Below are 21,905 nucleotides of genomic sequence, written 5' to 3' on the forward strand. Positions count from 1 at the left end.
GAGTGATTCTTTCTGATTTTCCTCCCCTCAACTCAGCTCATCTCAGCTCCATTTAATCTCATTCTTCATCAGACTTGCTTTCCCCACCCCCCCCACCCCCCTCCCCGCCATATGGAGAAGAGAAACAAATGTTCTCTGTGCTGCCCAACTTACAGATGTAGACAGACTAAATGCCTAAGGAAAATGCTCCGCTCTGAGGGGCCGGGTCCAGTCAACTCTACAAAGGGCTGGGCTCAGGGCGTAATGCAGCTGCCTGTGGCCTCTGTTGTATTGGAGGAGGAGAGAATTTAATAAAAAAAAAACTGTGAGTGTCAAGTTTTTTAAGTGATGTTTTTTATATAGGCCTCACATGATAGATGTTGCTCAGATGTCTGGTATGGCTGGATTATGAAGTCACGTTATAAATGAAGGAAGGGGTCAAATGCTGCTCGGAAACGTGGGATAACTGGGTGGACTTCGTCAAATGCCGGACCGGCAGGGACACGACTGCAGAGTTGCAGGATCATTGAAACTATGGATGTCCACACCCGGTTGTATTCTTCTCCCATGCCCAGCGCCCTCCCCTGGAGGGTAGGCACCTGATCCCCAGTGTTTATGAAAGACAGGGCTGGAAGTCCAGTGCGCTTCCCTCCAATTCCTCCTCCAGACACTGTTCTTCCTGACCCTTTACCCTGCACTTGCCAGTCCTGAGCTTTGTGGGGACCCAGAGGGATTAGCGATGGTCTTGACCCTTGCGTCCCCCCCCCACCCACCTTTCTCCACTATGCTTTGTGCGTGACCGGTCCTCTCCATGTTCTCCTGCTGCCCGAAAGAGCATCACACTGCTCCCCCACTAAGGATCCACTCCCTTCTTTCCTTTTGGTATCGTGAGATTATACCTCGTTTACACCGTTATTGTCATTTTAACAGTGTTTCAGGTAATACTCATGGGTCCCTGCAATCAGCCTCATCTTGGGCGATTCACTAACTAGAACAGTCACAGGACAATTGCCCTCTGTACTCACAGCAATGGTTTGTCACTGTGAAAGGAATTCTTCAGCAAAGGAAAAAGAATCTGCTGGAGGAAGTCATCAAGAGGACGTGATCACCAGTTGACCTGTACCATCAGAGGCTCGGCACACCCCACCCCTTTGGCATGTACATTCTGCCCACATTTCCCATAGCTGTAGCCATTTTAAGGATGCAGCTTGGAGAGAGTAAGGTGTTAGTGAGACCATCTGTACGGAATACATGACTGAACCCACTTAAAGACTCCAGATACATGTTTAAGATTCTCACAGGTAGGTGTGGAGATCTACTCATCTTGCAGCTACCCAAGACAAGCCTCATAAAGAAGGTCCTTTGCTTTATTAAAACTGCCACGTACTGCCATCTGGAGTAGCCTGCCTCTACAGTCTCTTTTTGTCCTCCAAGTACAGGAGCTAATTTTCAATTTCACCCAGAAAGCTCCCAAGTTTTGCAAACCAAAAAAAACACCAAAAAGCTAGAGAAATCCATACACAGGATCCCTGTGGTCTCTCTCCTCCAGCCTGAACTGGGTCACACTAAGTGTGTTTTCTCCAGCAGTGAAAATGCAACCACACATATGCACTGTTTCTGCCTAAGGGAGCCAGGTTAAGAATCAGAATGCAGGGATTTTTATTGGGAGCTGGTGGTATGGGCAACTTCTGCCCATGTGTCTGCCATGAATCGCATTGTTTATACAAACAAACCAGACACAGCAAGACTAACTTATCAGTTAAGGGCAGAGACCAATCTGAGATCCAAGTTCCCAGGTGCCAACCAGAGGTCAGTCCTGCAAGCAAGACCTTCTAACGTTCAATCCTGCTATGTGAACACTTTCTTGTACAGGTGATAAAGGGAGACAAACCTATGTAAGGAAACATTATTAACAAAACTGAAAACCCTTGTGATCTTGGCAGTCACCCAAAAGGGAGGTCTATACTACATTTAGTTCATGCTAAAACCCCTGATGCAGTTAATAAATAATACTGGCAATCAGAGAAGTCGGTAATTATTTTCTCCTTGGTCAACTGGGTTAAATCTCAGGTTTTTATTTGGATTTTGAAGCACGGGTAGAGGGTAAATGAATTTAAGGAAGCATAAAACAGCATGAACTAGCATGTGATGTTCTGCATAAATGTACATTATAAGGCAAAAAATAAAATCATCCATTACTCTAGAAATGGAATCACATTAGGAAGCATATGGAGGTAAGAATTTATAGGTACAACAGGGGACAATGTTGAACAATAAATTTTGGCATTCTGCTGTAAGCAAAGAGAGGTATGAAGACTTTTTTTTCAAGAGAGGGAAAAAATGGAATTGAATTAGTGCAGAGAACTGTATCTACTTGGATCCTATTATGGTTCTCTTTGGTGACTCTGGAGCCTTACGTTAGGAACTGAGCTGAGGCTATAAAAATTAAAGTGTTATTCTGACTACAAGGCTGGAATTAAAGTAACTTTTTAATGTTTATTTATTTATTTTGAGACAGAGAAAGCACACGAGCAGGGGAGGGGCCGAGAGAGAATCCCAAAGCAGGCACTGTACCGCCAGCACACAGAGCGTCGTGGTACTTGATCTCATGAACCATGAGGTCATGACCTGAGCCGGAATCAAGAGTCAGACACTTAACCCACTGAGCCACCCAGGCACCCCAAGGCTTAGAATTAAAGTATGCATTAAAATAGCAGACTGATGTTGGGAGGAAAGGAGGAGAAGGTTAAAGGTCAATAAGAGAGTTTAAAAGTATGAAAGTCAGAAAAAGGTCCAGATTTTGGTTCTGAGTTTCCTGACTGAAAAATGAAAGAGAGCTAGTTATGGTTATCTGCTTAATTCTCATGGTCACCGAAGGGGAAACATCATCCTAGAGCAGCGAAACTTACGTATCCGATAGATGATGGATAGGTAGATAGACGATAGATAGATAGATAGATAGATAGATAATAGATAGATAGATCTAAGCACACATATACACCCTGGGTATTATTTGTAATATAACATTTCCAATGGGTCCCACACAAGACATATTGAGGGGAATGATGTGCTTCCTCCAGACCATTCAGTAAGATCTCCAAAATGCAGCAGAACTGGCAGCAGCAGAAAGAATGTCATGAGGATCAGTGGAAAACTGGCCGGAAGCAGCTGCAATTCTGCAAGCAGTCAGGACCAAATGGTTCCTGGATGCAACCCTCCGGGAGTCTAATGTCATTAATGATGAAATCGTGAGGGATGGAGAGTCAGCGTGGTCGTCCGCGGTCATCCATAATTACAACTTCTCTAAAATCATCCCAAGAGAAGCCTAGACAGAAACATTTCTGGGTTGTGTTCTTTGGTGAAGAATTGGACTGTAAGGTAGGTGAATGTACCCACTGGCAGCTGACTCTTTCTTGTTTATTTTATATAATTTTAAAAGGTTTTTATGTGATAGTACTTTTTAAAATTTATCCAAGATGGCGTGATTACCTCTCTTGAAAGTGGGGTCCATACTTTTTCTACCAGTGTTACAGATGTTCCTTATCCTTCTCTTGCGGATGTGACCCTATGCTACGGAGGTACACCCACAGAGTGGGCTGTGGTCAAAACCGTATGAACCACCACAGACAACTGGGCCGCGAGTGGACCCCCGGTAAGAAAGTACTGTCCATGAATGGTAGATGACCTACTTCACGAAGTTAAGCTAAGACAATTATATTTTCTATCTTGGGAATGCAAACCCAAGAGGAAGACAGTTTAGTGGTAAACACTTGTGCCAATGAGTCACGGGGCTCTGAAAACGGGGCAGGCTTCGTGGAGCAGTGACCACAGGAAAGTGGGGACCATGCGGCGATCCCGACATGACTGGAAAGGAGAGACAGACAGACAAAAAGAAGCAGATTTAGAGAGAAAGGGAGAAGCCGTGAGTAAGAGGGATGGAGATAAGAATTACTAATCTATGAGCTGCCTGGACTCCTGTCTTTGCAAGCACCTTTTCACAGAACTTCCCCACAGAGATGTCTCTGCATTGTTTGAGCACAAGAGGAGAATCATTGTCTGAGGTCGTTTGACATAAGGGAAGCAAATAGAGGAGACTCTCAAAGACAGGCAGACGGGAGCAAAACTGAAAGAGACCCATAGTGTCTTCATGATGAGAGAAAGTAGCCATAAGCCTAAAAGTCCCAGGTCTCAGACCCGGTGATGTTCTCCTTACTCTCTTCATGTCTATGACTTCAAATGCTATGAAATCCTTCAATAAGCTCCCTCTTCTTGAGCCAGCCTGAGGAGCTCTCTTCTCCTGGGGAAAGAAAAGGACAACATTAATTAGCATTGTTTTACTGGAGATAAAGTTAGAACATGCATAACTGTGTATTATATTTCCTTGTGGGACATATATTACGTAAATAGTCATAGCTGTCACTTACCCAGGCTCCTCTACCAAATGCTATCTTGCTGAAACCTTTAAAAAATACCCTTTTCCCAATGAGGAAATTGAGACATTAGTTGTTACTGTTGCTATAATCAAAAGTTACCTAAAAACATCTAAAGGAATAAAGAAGAAAACTCTAATGTTGTCCCAAATGCAAGTTAAATTAATTTTAACTCAAACTTTAATAAAATGTGGTACATAAAATAATTGACCGAGTTTGCCTTATGCTGTGAAATTGAGATATAGAAAGTGAAATCAAAACGTATTTCACGTTATGACAGGCTAACATATAATAATACCCAATTTTCAAAATTCAAAACACCAATCTTTTTGTCCCAACTATTAAATATTTAGCTGTATATTTGGCTATAACACATACATCTATGAGTTTACTTGGAAATGTACTAAACAAATTCCAGCACCAAATAAATCATTCAAGCATATAGTAAGTACATTAGTTTTAATCATTAAAAAAAGTACTCTTGGATTACCTGTTTTGTCCCAGGCTTTTGTGCCATGCAGTACGACAGCTTTTATGAGTCCATTTTACTTGTTTGCCTGAGTTGCAACAAGAGCAGCAAAAATAAACAGAAAAAGGAGAATTTGTGAGCATATGAAGAAGAGGGAATGTGTCAACCAAACTGCAAAGTCCCTACAGGGCATACATTTTTGAAATCCAGATTTTTCTGCCCACTGGGTCATTCTCATGTAGAAGCAAAGTGGGGAAAGCGTAAAGCATCTGCGGGTAGAGAGATATTGACACTGCCCTGTGGAAATAGAAATGTTCGCAGAGGAGATGAGAAGGAAGGAAGGACTCTGCAAAATATGAAGTGAAGTATCCAAGGGCTGCTGGAGGCCAAGGAGAAGAATGGTCAGTATTTATAGCACAGGAGATGCGTCCTGGCTGTGTCAGGTTAGTCTCACTCACACTGGCTCATGTGCTTGGCCGATACCCTGGGTCTTTCTCCAGACTTCTCAGAATCATTCTACGTGGTCAAGAAAGTTTCGATGGTACTCTCAGCTGTTAGTCCAAAGAGAAGTCGTTCAGGCTGATGTCTAAATGCCTGATACGTTAACTAGATCTGCAAGATATAAGGGAATTTCAGGAGCCAGAAAAGAGCCAGAATAAATTTTCCCCCACTGGGAATTCAGAACATTAATATCAAATCATAGATAATAAAAACCCAAACACAATTATTGAAGTCTCATTTAAACCATTATCTTCAACCTCTTTCACCTTGAAATTGAGGCCAGCTCTAAAATTGAGCAGTAAAATTAGTGGTTTGACCTCCCTCCTCTCTCTTTCCACTTGGCACTACAGGGTATAACACTGGAGATTACGGAAAGTCACAGTTTGGGGGCAAGGGAGGAAAGTGAAGGAGAACAGCAGCTCTTTTATATTCTCTAAACTTGATAATTAGACCAATAATATAAGGACCGTACTTGAGAATATTTAATTAATAAGGTAAAATGGGAAGCTAAATATATCATTCCAATATGCTTTTCAGCCATAAATTTTTAAAAATTCATGTATATCACACTAAACTGGTCACTAGGCACATATTAAATTACAGAGCTTGGTGTCATTAAGACATGTCAAAAATTAAAACAAAGATAAAATATATCCCATCTCTTTTCCTCTGGAATAGTATTTGAAGGTTGGTCAAATCAACTGGTCTGGTACTATAAAGGAATTGCGGCAATACCTACCAAGTGGAAGAAGATAGAAAAAAGGGTAAAAAATAAATAAAAGAAAAAGATATAAGGTTTTCTGAGTGTCTATGACAAACCAGGTATCCCAAGAAGGGTATTTACAAATGAGGTCTAACAATTTTTATACATATTTTATTGGGAATAATTATTCTCATTGAAAGATGAGTGAAGTGAAGCTCAGAAAAACAAAGACTTGTTCTAGGTCCCACAGGTAGAAAGTGGCTAAGCCTTTCTGAAATTAATATTCAGGCATGTCTAAGCCAACAAATAATATTTTAAAGCTGCCGGCTTTAAGGCAAAGGGCAACTGTGTGTGTTTGGTAGTTTATTTATTTATTTGTTTAAATTCGAGTTAGTTAACATGCAGTGTAGTATTGGTTTCAGAGGTGGAACCCAGTGACTCATCGCTTCTATGGAACACCCAGTGCTCATCCCAACAAGTGTCCTCCTTAATGCCCATCACCCATTTAGCCAATCCCCCCACCCACCTCCCCTCCAGCAACCCTCAGTTTGTTCTCTGTATTTAAGAGTTTCTTGGGGCACCTTGGTGGCTCAGTCAGTTAAGTGTTGGACTCTTGATTTTGGCTCAGGCCATGATCTCACAGTTTGAGGGTTCGAGGCCCACAACAGGATCTTCACTGACAGCCCAAAGCCTACTTGGGATTCTCTCTCTTTCTCTGCCCATTCCCCCACTCCCTCTCTCTCTCTCAAACAAACATTTAAAACAAGAGTCTCTTATGGTTTGCCTCCTTTTCTGTTTTTACCTTATGTTATTTTTCCTTTCCTTTCCCTATGTTCATCTGTTCTGTTTTTTAAATTCCACATATGAGTGAAATCATACGATATTTGTCTTTGTCTGACTGACTTATTTCCCTTAGCATAATATACTCTACTGCCATTCATGATGTTGCAAATGGCAAGATTTCATTCTTTTTGATTGCCGAGTAATATTTCATTATATATATGTATATATATATATATATATGCATATGTATATATGCAAGCCTATGTATATACATTATAATATACATATATGTAATATACATATATATTACATATGCATGTGTGTGTATGTATACATTGTGTATGTATATTACATATATAGTAACATAATATATATATATATATGTATATACACACATACCACATCTTCTTTATCCATTCATCAGTCAATGGACATTTGGACTCTTTCTATTATTTGGCTATTGTCGATAGCGCTGCTATAAACACTGGGTGCATTTGCCCCCTCAAATCAGCATTTGTGTATCCTTTGGATAAATACCTAATAGTGCAATTGCTGGGTCATAGGGTAGTTCTGTTTTTAATTTTTTGAGGACAGTTCATACTGTTTTCCACAGTGACTGCACCAGTTTGCATTCCCGCGAACAGTACAAAAAGATTCCCCTTCCTCCATATGTGTTGTTTCCTGAGTTGTTAATTTTAGCCATTCTGACAGGTGTGAGGTGGTATCTCATGGTGCTTTTGATTTGTATTTCTCTGATAATGAGTGATGTTGAGCAACTTTTCATGTGTCTGTTAGCCATCTGGATGTCTTCTTTGGAGAAGTGTCTATTCATGTCTTCTGCCCATTTCTTCAGCAGCTGTGTTTTAACTCATTGTCACCAAAGAAACAACTTTGACACTCGAGGATCTTCTAAATCAACTTCTGTTACTAAAGTTTTAATTGGGAAAGTGGAAATTAGGAGCTATAATATCTCACCTATAACTTTGATAAAGAGTTAGGATATTTCTTGAAACACAAATGTATTAAATATATTTAAATCCGTGAGTTCATTACGGTAAGAGAAATATCCACTGGATATATTTAAAGTATATTAAGAAACCAACTAATTAATGCCAAAATTGGTAGATAAACAAAAGGAGTTAATTTATTTTTCATATATTTTTTTTCCTTTCCCATTAGCCTAACGTAACCAAATAGTTGATATGAGGAATTTCCCTATTATAGAAGTATAAAAAGTAAATATTATATTAAGTAATGAGATAAGTAATGACAGAATTAGAATATCACCATTTAGTAACACAAAATTAATTAAAAGATTATACGAGTTACCCATTTTGATGTAATAAATGTTCCCAAAACACAGTAACTTGAAAGAACAGTCATGTATTAGCGTAGAATTCTTTGAATATAAGTACTCAACTAGATAGATCTGCTGCTTTCTCCTGGATCACACATATGGAGTCAGTCAGATATGCTGGTATGGAGAATCTCCCTCACACATGTATCCGTTAATACTGGTTGAGCTGCCTATGAGCTCAGCCTCTCTCTATAGACATCATCTCCCATACTTAAAGAGGCTACCCTAGGCTTCTTCAGCTAGTGGTTACAAGCCACAATGTGAGCCCACATTTATGAGGGTGGGAAGTGAATCCCATCTTTTAATGGGAGGAATGGAAAAGTTCATAGCAAAAAGAGTAGATCCAATAGGGATAAGAATTTGTGGCCATTTTTTAAAACCTACCAAATAGTTCAAGGCAATGATCATCATGTATGGCTAACATCTCAAAAAATGAAACAGATAAACCTTATGGACCTGCTAATAAATACCAAACAAAAAATGAAATTAAAATTGATCAAGCCTCTAGATCTAACTACGAATCTTGGACAGGAACAGAAAAAAAACTCTACAAAATCACTGGCAATTTCAGATGGTGGTAAAGTTTATAGCACAATCTGGTTTCTTCCAACCAACAAACTACAGGAAAAGGAAATGGAAAATTAAAAAGGCAAAGATTGGAAAAGGAAAAACAAAAGTATTTTATTTGCAGATAAAATGACTCTGTACGTAGAAAATTCAAGAGAATCTATCTACCAAGTCTTATGAATCATGGTGACTAGACAGAATATCAAGAGAAAAATGTTATTTCTCTAGAAAATAATAGAGAAACTAATTAAGAATGCCCTTTTGCCATAGCAACAAAAATACAGTGTTCTTAAGAAGAAATCAAATGGAAGTTGGCCAAGGATTCTATATACTAACTATAAAAAGACCAAAAAAGAGGAGGTCATTATGATGAGAGATTAGATTGAGATTTTTAAAATAAGACTCAAAAGATGTTAACTATTCTGATCTGTGGATGGAAAGCAATTTCAACTCAAGTCTGAACTGCAATTTGAATAGATACTTCTGAAAGGAGTATGAATGTGCAAAAGCCCACAAATGACCTAAAATCTTTTTTCAACAAATATTATTGGGGCAACTGGATATCCATGTGAAAAAGAATGAAGCTGGACCCCTTTCTCATACCATTGACCTCTCACACCATTTTCACAAATTAACACAAAATCGGCCATCAGTCTAAATATAAGAGGTAAAATGATATAAACTTTTACAAGAAATCCTAACAATGAACCTTCCTGACCCTGACTTAGGAAATGTTTCTTAGGTGTGTGACAGAAATGTTAATTAGTCTTCTTTAAAATTAAAAACATTTCGGGGGCACCTGGGTGGCTCAGCAGGTTAAGCATCCGACTTCAGCTCAGGTCATGATCTCACAGTTCGTGAGTTTGAGCCCCGCATTGGGCTCTGTGCTGACAGCTCAGAGCCTGGAACCTGCTTCGGATTCTTTCTCTCCCTCTCTATCTATACCTCCCCCACTTGCATTCTGTCTCTCTCTCTCTCTCAAAAATAAATAAACATTAAAAAAATTTTTAAAAATAAAGTGAAAACACAACCATATAATGGGAAACTATATTTGCAAATCATACAACACATCAAAGACGTATTCAAAATACATAAGGAACTTCTACAACTTAATAATAAAAAAAAACCCAGTTTTGGGTTTTGTTTTGTTTTTTTGTTTTTTTTTAGTGGCCAAAGGATTTGAATAGACTCTTCTCCAAAAATATTTGGAAATGCTAGTGAGAACAAAAAAAAAAATATGCTCAGCATCTTAGTCCCTAGAGAAATGCAAATTAAAACCACAGTGAGGGACCACTTCACATGCTCTAGACTGGCTAAAACTAAAAGACAGACAATAATAAAAGGCAACAGGATGAGGAGAATTGGAATGCTCAGCCATTGCTGATGGGAATGTAAAGTGATAGAGTCGCTTTGCGCACTATTCTGGTAGTTTCTCAGTATGTTAAGTGTAGAATCCATAGGATCCAACAATCTCACTCCCAGGTATACACCCAAGAATTAAAGAGAGGTGTCCATGCAAAAATATGTCTACAATTGTTCATGATAGCATTATTCATAACAGGCAAAAAGTAGGAAAACCTATATGTCCCTCAACTAATAAGTAAACAAACAGATGTGGTATATCCACACACTGGAATATTATTTGGCAATAAAAAAAAAATGAGTACCAATACTTGCTACAACATGGGTGAACTTGAAAACACTGTGCTCTATGAAAGAAGCCAGACACAAAAGATCATGTTATATGATTCCTTTTATATGAAATATCCAAAGAATGCAAATCTTTGATTTTTTTAAGGTTTTGTGTGTGTGTGTGTGTGTGTGTGTGTGTGTTTTAAAATAATCTGTATATCCAATGTGGGACTCAAACTCATGACCCGAGATCAAAAGTCACAAGCTCTATCGGCTGAACCAGCTAGGCACCCCTCAATAAATCTTTAGAGACAGAATATAGGTTAGTGGTTCTGAGGATGGGGGGGGGTAGTAGAGGCAGAGAGTGACTGCTAGTGAATATGAAATTTTTGTGGGGGGGGGTGTTAAGAATGTTGTGAAATCAGAGAGTGTTGATGATTACCCAAGTCCATGAATATACTTAAAAAAAAAAGCCCATCCGCCCGTTCCGGAAGATGGCGGCGTAGGAGGACGCGGGGCTCACAGCGCGTCCTGCCGATCACTTAGATTCCACCTACACCTGCCTAAAGAACCCAGAAAACCGCCAGAGGATTAGCAGAAGGGAGTCTCCGGAGTCAAGCGCAGACTAGAGGCCCACGGAAGAGGGTAGGAAGGGCGGCGAGGCGGTGCGCGCTCCACGGACTGGCGGGAGGGAGCCGGGGCGGAGGGGCGGCTCGCCGGCCAAGCAGAGCCCCCGAGTCTGGCTGGCAAAAGCGGAGGGGCCGGACAGACGGTGTTCCAACAGCAAGCGCGACTTAGCGTCTGGGAGGTCATAAGTTAACAGCTCTGCTTGGAAAGCGGGAAGGCTGGAGGACAAAGGGAGGGAGAGCTGCTGAGCCCCCGGACGGCAGAGCTCAGCTTGGCGGGGAACAAAGGCGCCAGCGCCATCTCCCCCACCCATCCCCCAGCCAAAATCCCAAAGGGAACCAGTTCCTGCCAGGGAACTTGCTCGCTCCGCGCAAACACCCAACTCTGTGCTTCTGCGGAGCCAAACCTCCGGCAGCGGATCTGACTCCCTCCCGCTGCCACAGGGCTCCTCCTGAAGTGGATCACCTAAGGAGAAGCGAGCTAAGCCTGCCCCTCCAGCCCCCGTGCACCTTGCCTACCCACCCCAGCTAATACGCCAGATCCCCAGCAACATAAGCCTGGCAGTGTGCAAGTAGCCCAGACGGGACACGCCACCCCACAGTGAATCCCGCCCCTAGGAGAGGGGAAGAGAAGGCACACACCAGTCTGACTGTGGCCCCAGCAGTGGGCTGGGGGCAGACATCGGGTCGGACTGCGGCCCCGCCCACTAACTCCAGTTATATACCACAGCACAGGGGAAGTGCACTGCAGGTCCTCACCACGCCAGGGACTCTCCAAAATGACCAAACGGAAGAATTCCCCTCAGAAGAATCTCCAGGAAATAACAACAGCTAATGAACTGATCAAAAAGGATTTAAATAATATAACAGAAAGTGAATTCAGAATAATAGTCATAAAATTAATCGCTGGGCTTGAAAACAGTATACAGGACAGCAGAGAATCTCTTGCCACAAAGATCGAGGGACTAAGGAACAGTCACGAGGAGTTGAAAAACGCTTTAAACGAATTGCAGAACAAAATGGAATCCACGATGGCTCGGCTTGAAGATGCAGAGGAGAGAATAGGTGAACTAGAAGATAAAGTTATGGAGAAAGAGGAAGCTGAAAGAAAGAGAGATAAAAAAATCCAGGAGTATGAGGGGAAAATTAGAGAACTAAGTGATACACTAAAAAAAAATAATATACGCATAATTGGTATCCCAGAGGAGGAAGAGAGAGGGAAGGGTGCTGAAGGGGTACTTGAACAAATTATAGCTGAGAACTTCCCTGAACTGGGGAAGGAAAAAGGCATTGAAATCCAAGAGGCACAGAGAACTCCCTTCAGACGTAACTTGAATCGATCTTCTGCACGACATATCATAGTGAAACTGGCAAAATACAAGGATAAAGAGAAAATTCTGAAAGCAGCAAGGGATAAACGTGCCCTCACATATAAAGGGAGACCTATAAGACTCGTGACTGATCTCTCCTTTGAAACTTGGCAGGCCAGAAAGGCTTGGCACGATATCTACAGTGTGCTAAACAGAAAAAATATGCAGCCGAGAATCCTTTATCCAGCAAGTCTGTCATTTAGAATAGAAGGAGAGATAAAGGTCTTCCCAAACAAACAAAAACTGAAGGAATTTGTCACCACGAAACCAGCCCTACAAGAGATCCTAAGGGGGATCCTGTGAGACAAAGTACCAGAGACATCACTACAAGCATAAAACATACAGACATCACAATGACTCTAAACCCATATCTTTCTATAATAACACTGAATGTAAATGGATTAAATGCGCCAACTAAAAGACATAGGGTATCAGAATGGATAAAAAAACAAGACCCATCTATTTGCTGTCTACAAGAGACTCATTTTAGATCTGAGGACACCTTTAGATTGAGAGTGAGGGGATGGAGAACTATTTATCATGCTCCTGGAAGCCAAAAGAAAGCTGGAGTAGCCATACTTATATCAGACAAACTAGACTTTAAATTAAAGGCTGTAACAAGAGATGAAGAAGGGCATTATATAATAATCACAGGGTCTATCCACCAGGAAGAGCTAACTATTATAAATGTCTATGCGCCAAATACCCGAGCCCCCAGATATATAAAACAATTACTCATAAACATAAGCAACCTTATTGATAAGAATGTGGTCATTGCAGGGGACTTTAACACCCCACTTACAGAAATGGATAGATCATCTAGACACACAGTCAATAAAGAAACAAGGGCCCTGAATGATACATTGGATCAGATGGACTTGACAGATATATTTAGAACTCTGCATCCCAAAGCAACAGAATATACTTTCTTCTCGAGTGCACATGGAACATTCTCCAAGATAGATCATATACTGGGTCACAAAACAGCCCTTCATAAGTTTACAAGAATTGAAATTATACCATGCATACTTTCAGACCACAATGCTATGAAGCTTGAAATCAACCACAGGAAAAAGTCTGGAAAACCTCCAAAAGCATGGAGGTTAAAGAACACCCTACTAACGAATGAGTGGGTCAACCAGGCAATTAGAGAAGAAATTAAAACATATATGGAAACAAACGAAAATGAAAATACAACAATCCAAACGCTTTGGGATGCAGCGAAGGCAGTCCTGAGAGGAAAATACATTGCAATCCAGGCCTATCTCAAGAAACAAGAAAAATCCCAAATACAAAATCTAACAGCACACCTAAAGGAAATAGAAGCAGAACAGCAAAGGCAGCCTAAACCCAGCAGAAGAAGAGAAATCATAAAGATCAGAGCAGAAATAAACAATATAGAATCTAAAAAAACTGTAGAGCAGATCAACGAAACCAAGAGTTGGTTTTTTGAAAAAATAAACAAAATTGACAAACCTCTAGCCAGGCTTCTCAAAAAGAAAAGGGAGATGACCCAAATAGATAAAATCATGAATGAAAATGGAATGATTACAACCAATCCCTCAGAGATACAAACAATTATCAGGGAATACTATGAAAAATTATATGCCAGCAAATTGGACAACCTGGAAGAAATGGACAAATTTCTAAACACCCACACTCTTCCAAAACTCAATCAGGAGGAAATAGAAAGCTTGAACAGACCCATAACCAGCGAAGAAATTGAATCGGTTATCAAAAATCTCCCAACAAATAAGAGTCCAGGACCAGATGGCTTCCCAGGGGAGTTCTACCAGACATTTAAAGCAGAGATAATACCTATCCTTCTCAAGCTATTCCAAGAAATAGAAAGGGAAGGAAAACTTCCAGACTCATTCTATGAAGCCAGTATTACTTTGATTCCTAAACCAGACAGAGACCCAGTAAAAAAAGAGAACTACAGGCCAATATCCCTGATGAATATGGATGCAAAAATTCTTAATAAGATACTAGCAAATCGAATTCAACAGCATATAAAAAGAATTATTCACCATGATCAAGTGGGATTCATTCCTGGGATGCAGGGCTGGTTCAACATTCGCAAATCGATCAACGTGATACATCACATTAACAAAAAAAAAGAGAAGAACCATATGATCCTGTCAATCGATGCAGAAAAGGCCTTTGACAAAATCCAGCACCCTTTCTTAATAAAAACCCTTGAGAAAGTCGGGATAGAAGGAACATACTTAAAGATCATAAAGGCCATTTATGAAAAGCCCACAGCTAACATCATCCTCAACGGGGAAAAACTGAGAGCTTTTTCCCTGAGATCAGGAACACGACAGGGATGCCCACTGTCACCGCTGCTGTTTAATATAGTGCTGGAAGTTCTAGCATCAGCAATCAGACAACAAAAGGAAATCAAAGGCATCAAAATTGGCGAAGATGAAGTCAAGCTTTCGCTTTTTGCAGATGACATGATATTATACATGGAAAATCCGATAGACTCCACCAAAAGTCTGCTAGAACTGATACATGAATTCAGCAAAGTTGCAGGATACAAAATCAATGTGCAGAAATCAGTTGCATTCTTATACACTAACAATGAAGCAACAGAAAGACAAATGAAGAAACTGATCCCATTCACAATTGCACCAAGAAGCATAAAATACCTAGGAATAAATCTAACCAAAGATGTAAAAGATCTGTATGCTGAAAACTATAGGAAGCTTATGCAGGTAATTGAAGAAGATATAAAGAAATGGAAAGACATTCCCTGCTCATGGATTGGAAGAATAAATATTGTCAAAATGTCAATACTACCCAAAGCTATCTACACATTCAATGCAATCCCAATCAAAATTGCACCAGCATTCTTCTCGAAACTAGAACAAGCAATCCTAAAATTCATATGGAACCACAAAAGGCCCCGAATAGCCAAAGTAATTTTGAAGAAGAAGACCAAAGCAGGAGGCATCACAATCCCAGACTTTAGCCTCTACTACAAAGCTGTCATCATCAAGACAGCATGGTATTGGCACAAAAACAGACACATAGACCAATGGAATAGAATAGAAACCCCAGAACTAGACCCACAAACGTATGGCCAACTCATCTTTGACAAAGCAGGAAAGAACATCCAATGGAAAAAAGACAGTCTCTTTAACAAATGGTGCTGGGAGAACTGGACAGCAACATGCAGAAGGTTGAAACTAGACCACTTTCTCACACCATTCACAAAAATAAACTCAAAATGGATAAAGGACCTGAATGTGAGACGGGAAACCATCAAAACCTTAGAGGAGAAAGCAGGAAAAGACCTCTCTGACCTCAGCCGTAGCAATCTCTTACTCGGCACATCCCCAAAGGCAAGGGAATTAAAAGCAAAAGTGAATTACTGGGACCTTATGAAGATAAAAAGCTTCTGCACAGCAAAGGAAACAACCAACAAAACTAAAAGGCAACCAACGGAATGGGAAAAGATATTTGCAAATGACACATCGGACAAAGGGCTAGTATCCAAAATCTATAAAGAGCTCATCAAACTCCACACCCGAAAAACAAATAACCCAGTGAAGAAATGGGCAGAAAACATGAATAGACACTTCTCTAAAGAAGACATCCGGATGGCCAACAGGCACATGAAAAGATGTTCAACGTCGCTCCTTATCAGGGAAATACAAATCAAAACCACACTCAGATACCACCTCACGCCAGTCAGAGTGGCCAAAATGAAGAAATCAGGAGACTATAGATGCTGGAGAGGATGTGGAGAAACAGGAACCCTCTTGCACTGTTGGTGGGAATGCAAATTGGTGCAGCCGCTCTGGAAAGCAGTGTGGAGGTTCCTCAGAAAATTAAAAATAGACCTACCCTATGACCCAGCCATAGCACTGCTAGGAATTTATCCAAGGGATACAGGAGTACTGATGCATAGGGGCACCTGTACCCCAATGTTTATAGCAGCACTCTCAACAATAGCCAAATTATGGAAAGAGCCTAAATGTCCATCAACTGATGAATGGATAAAGAAACTGTGGTTTATATACACAATGGAATACTACGTGGCAATGAGAAAAAATGAAATATGGCCTTTTGTAGCAACATGGATGGAACTGGAGAGTGTGATGCTAAGTGAAATAAGCCATACAGAGAAAGACAGATACCATATGGTTTCACTCTTATGTGGATCCTGAGAAACATAACAGAAACCCATGGGGGAGGGGAAGAAAAAAAAAAAAAAAAAAAAGAGGTTAGAGTGGGAGAGAGCCAAAGCATTAGAGACTGTTAAAAAACTGAGAACAAACTGAGGGTTGATGGGGGGTGGGAGGGAGGGCAGGGTGGGAGGGAGGACAGGGTGGGTGATGGGTATTGAGGAGGGCACCTTTTGGGATGAGCACTGGGTGTTGTATGGAAACCAATTTGACAGTAAATTTCATATATTAAAAAATAAAAATAAAATAAAATAAAATAAATAAATAAATAAATAAAAAAAAAAAAAAAAAAAAAAAAAAGCCCATCCCACTAAATTGTACATTTTAAAAAGCTGAATTTTATGGTATGTGTAGTATATTCCTACAAAGCTATCATTTAAAAAAAAATGTAAAATCTGCCTGTAACATCAAGGTTACTTTCAATTTAATATCCTTTTAAAGAGTAAATAAAAAATGCTTAAAGCTATATAAATTTTTCAAAGGCAATTTGAAGATATGCTAATTTCTTAGAAAGTAGAATAAAAAACATACTATCAATGCTGAATTTTTAGACCCAGAGTGGGGCTTCCTTATCTTTTCATTTACTGAATTGTCCACTTTAGAATTAGCACTCATTGAACTGAGATAAATTGTCTATTTTTGCAGATGAATGAACGAAAGTCAAGTGAAATAAATTGGAACTTTTAAATGATGTCCAAACTTTAAATTATAAAATGATATTACCCATTTTAAAGAAATATCATTTCATTTTCTTTTCATGTTATTCTATACTCAGACTACTGATAAGCCTAACAAGTCAAGGAGATATACTGGTGATATACATTTCAACAGACAGAAAAAGGAGAGCATTTTCTATGCTGATTATAAAATGCTAATTGTAACATTCATCCTTTATAATTGTACAAACTTCTAGTTTTCATTTATTACACATGGACAGATTCTTCTCACTTTGATTGATTAGAATGTTTTACTCAAAGATGCACTTTTTAAATTTTAGTTAGCATAATGTAGAAGTTTAAAAAGATTTCCACTTTGTCTTTTTAAGTTGTAAATAAAACTCAAAAAACAAGTTGTAAATAAAACTCAACACAGGATAACAGTATTGCTGGAACTAAATGAACAATGTATTAAGTAGATTGGGATTGTCTTTGGCATGATTTACCAATTTGTTTAGAAATAACTACGCTATTTTAAGTGGGAGTGCACTATGTAAAAATCATGGACGATAGAGCTATATAAAATGAAATCATGGCCAAGGTTAACCTCACTTATTTTTTTAATGTTTATTTATTTTGAGAGAGAGGGAGTTGGGGTTAGAGAGAAGGGAAAGAGAGAATCCCGAGCAGGTTCTGTGCTGTCAACGTGGAGCCCAACACAGGGCTCGATCCCAGGAAACATGAGATGTTGACCTGAGCCAAAATTAAGAGTTGGATGCTTAACTGACTGAGCCACTCAGGCGCCCCAAGGTTAGCTTCATTTAAATTCTCTTCTGAAGCCATAATTTTCATGGTTGCTTAATTTGTGTCCATACCTAAACAAATTTAGTGATGCTCCTATCATGTTTTGTTGACTGGACTTTTTTTTAATAACTCTTAACTGGTGAATGCTACAGTGAATAGAATTCTTTTGTTATTGTGGTTAATATTATCTCCTTCCTTCCTTCTCCCCTTCCTTCCTTCCTTCCTTCCTACCTACCTTCCTTCCTTTCCCCCTTTTTTGTTCTTTATTCCTATTCATTTGTTGCACCAAGACCCAAGTGTCCATTGGTAGTCTGAGCTTATGTTTCAAAGCATCTACTGAGTGCATAGATTATAATTGACTAACGTTTTGGTTTGGATAAAAATAAAATTCTCCATCTTTATTTTGTTTTGGTTGGATAAAATATTTTAGGCTCACACTCTCTTCCCCTCAGAATTTTAAATGTTACTCTATTATTTTTTCACACCCGAAATTGCTGAGTAGAAAGCCTTTTATGATGAAAAACAAAACTCAAGGAAAACAAAAATATCTTCTTGAAATGAGAAACTTCCCTACTGGTTTAAAAAAAAACTTCAGCATATATTACACTTAATAGTAGCAAAGGAAAAGGAGGGTATGATAAATTTAATAAGAGATGTGCAAGAACTGTATGGAGAAGAATATAAAACTTTGTAGAATGACATTAAATAAAACCTAAATAAATAGAAAGCTAATTTCTGAAATCATTCCATTTTTGCATAAAACAAAAGTGGTTTGGAATTCCAAATGTTCAGGCTGATTCTTATTCTAGGACATTTTGCTCAGCTGGTACTGAAGAGTTGTTTATTCCAGGATGAAGGAAATCGGCACACAAGGATTTTGATAGAAGGTAGAGACTCAGTCAAGTCTGCATAGTAAGACTTTCTTGAATGAACTATAAAGTTAGTTCCCAAAGCACAAGCCCCATCACACTCTAGATTGTTTAAAGGGCCATTGCATCTCATACCTACGCCTCCTCTGGCAGGCTGGGCTAGGACGCTGGCGTGTTATAAACACAGCCGTGTACACAATAGTGATCTCTGAGTTCTATCTCTGCTCCACCAAGATTGGGTCCACAGAGGAGAGGAAGCCTTTTACATTTGTCTTTTTGTAAGATGAGTAGCAAAGAGTAGGTGCTCAATAAATAGATGTACGAACATGTACTGGGTTTAAGCCTTGACTTCACAACTACAGTTGAGAGTTAATTACTAAATATGCAAAATCAAAGGACCTCATGTATAGGGTCAATGATCCTGCTGTCTCTACTCTCCAACATGGTCTGGAGAATCATATGACATGTGTGAAGGTGGACTATAGACTACAAGCCACTCCCCAAGGCAGATGTAGGGCAGTATCGATTGTAATCTTTGTAACTTATTTACTGTGTCTTACAATTTTATCAGAGTGATTTTATTAACAGTCTACACTCCAGCAAGTAAAACCTATATATGTTTAGTTTTTAAGTTATATGGCTAGTTTTTTTTATAAATAATTCTTTAAACATGAATTTCTTCTAAACTTATTTCAATGTCATGTGTGTTCTGATTCCTTTATATTGTGATTTCCCAAGGACAATGAGTACATTAGAAAACTATGTAGTCATAGATTCAATAAATATCTACAAAAATAAATTTTGAACAGATAGAATAACAGAGTGAAGGGCCATTGATGAAATAAGTTGAGTTTCGCTTTCTGTATTTAGTAATTCATAAACTATTATGTAAAGAGAATCGGGTCTTTGTGTTGGTTACAAGTCATGAAATTTCACTGCCACAAAGGAATTTGGAGCACTGGTTCAGAGGAAATTAATATCTTTATTTCCATTAACCACTAACTAAAATATGCCATTTTCTTCAATGATCCATGTGGGCAAACAAACAGAGTGGGATCAGTAGTAGTATTGGGAACTGTCACAAATAGACATCACAGATAATGTCATACCCGCCTATGGAATTCAGACATCTCAAAATGGCATGACTTTGAAATTATAGCAGTTATTAAACCCAGTGTTGACCTTGTTTTTTTTTTTTTAATTTTTTTTTAAATTTTATGTAGTTTTGAGAGCAAGAGAGAGAAAGAGAGAGGCGGAGAGAGAGGGAGACAGAGGATTCCAAACAGGCTCTGCACTGACAGCAGCAAGCCCGATGTGGGACATGAGCTCATGACCCATGAGATCATGACCTAAGCGGATGTTGGAGACTCAACCGACTCAACCACCCAGCCACCCCAGGCCTTGATATTTGATGTGTTAGTAATAAAGCACATATTACATAGTGAACTGGTATTTGTAATTGCTCTTTTGTAATTTTATTTATTTTATGAATTTTATTACATGATTTTGAGAAAGGTCCAGAGGTTCACAAACTTGTCAAAGGAGCCAGTGACACATTTTTTAAAGATGGTTAAGAACCCCTGCCTTTGAGGCTATCTGATTCTACTTTCTATCTCCTATGGCCTTCCCACAGAAAGGAGTGACCCACAGCAACCACATCCTCTGGGAAATTGTAAATGCAGACACTCCAGACCCGTTGCAAAACCGTTGAATCATAATCTGCATTTCAACAATATCCTTTGGTGATTTGGACATTTTCCAGTGTATTATTCCATAATATTAACATATTTCCTTTAGCAAGACCCCTTCGGTGCCTATATGCTTTTTCCTAAACACTAGTCAACTTCCCAGGATAAAACAAAGAGAGAGAGAGAGAGAGAGGGAGGGAGAGAGAACAGCAATGTCCATTCTATTGCCAAAAGACAATTCACTTTTGGGTTTAATTAGACACAGTCACTACTTATCTAAAGTAATTATTCATTATATTAAATCCATGAAGGAAATCACCTTTCTAGGTTCCAAGAGGTTTTCATGACTCTGGAATTGCTGAAAAATAAACACATCTTGCCTCTTTTCAGTCCCATTTTAGAGGTTTCAAAATCCATGAAAATATGTGTTTATCCTGGAGGAAGGGAAGAAAGAAGAATAAACAAGTCACTAAAGAATACTGACGCATTTGATTAGCAGTAGCATCTATATTTGAGACTTGTGAAGTGAGAAATAAGACAGAAAAGAGATAGCTAAGAAAAACTAAAATTGGCAAATTACTTCAGTTTATCTACCATCCAGTCCTGAAATTTCAGCAGATATTTTAATATAATAATTATTTTAAAGTGTTCTTAGAAGTAGGTGAAGCCTTTGCATGATTTTCAAAGAAATCCAAAATGATGCTGAACTTTTGGAATGCAAAGTTCATAAAGTAAATGATGTAATATCTTTCTTTGAAAATTTTGACTCAGTAATTTCCTGCCAAAAACCATTTTTAGCAGTACTGCCTTCCAAGAATATAAATAAAATGATTAAGCATAGAATACCTTTAAAATATGAGATAAGGCAACATGCTTATGTAATGATACTTTCGGAAGTAAAATTATTTTTTTTAATTTTTTAATGTTTATTTTTGAGAGAGACAAAGAGCCAGCAGGGGAGGGTCATAGAGAGAGGGAGACACAGAATCCAAAGTAGGCTCCATGCTTTGAAATGTCAGCACAAAGCCCAAGGCAGGGCTCAAACCCAGGAAGCGCGAGATCATGACCTGAACCGAAGTCTGATGTTTAACCCACCGAGCCACACAGGCACCCCTCAGAAATAAAATTAAATGTTCATTTTTATTATCCTTTTGCTGCAATATTTATTGACTATGATGTCAGAATTCTGAGAAGCTCATGAAGAGATGAGTGGGTAAGCAAACACTGACCCAGCAACATTCACTTTTTAAAATTCCATTGATTCAACTTTAAAAG

This window comes from Panthera leo, chromosome A1 (assembly GCF_018350215.1).
Source record: "Panthera leo isolate Ple1 chromosome A1, P.leo_Ple1_pat1.1, whole genome shotgun sequence".
NCBI lineage: Eukaryota > Metazoa > Chordata > Mammalia > Carnivora > Felidae > Panthera > Panthera leo.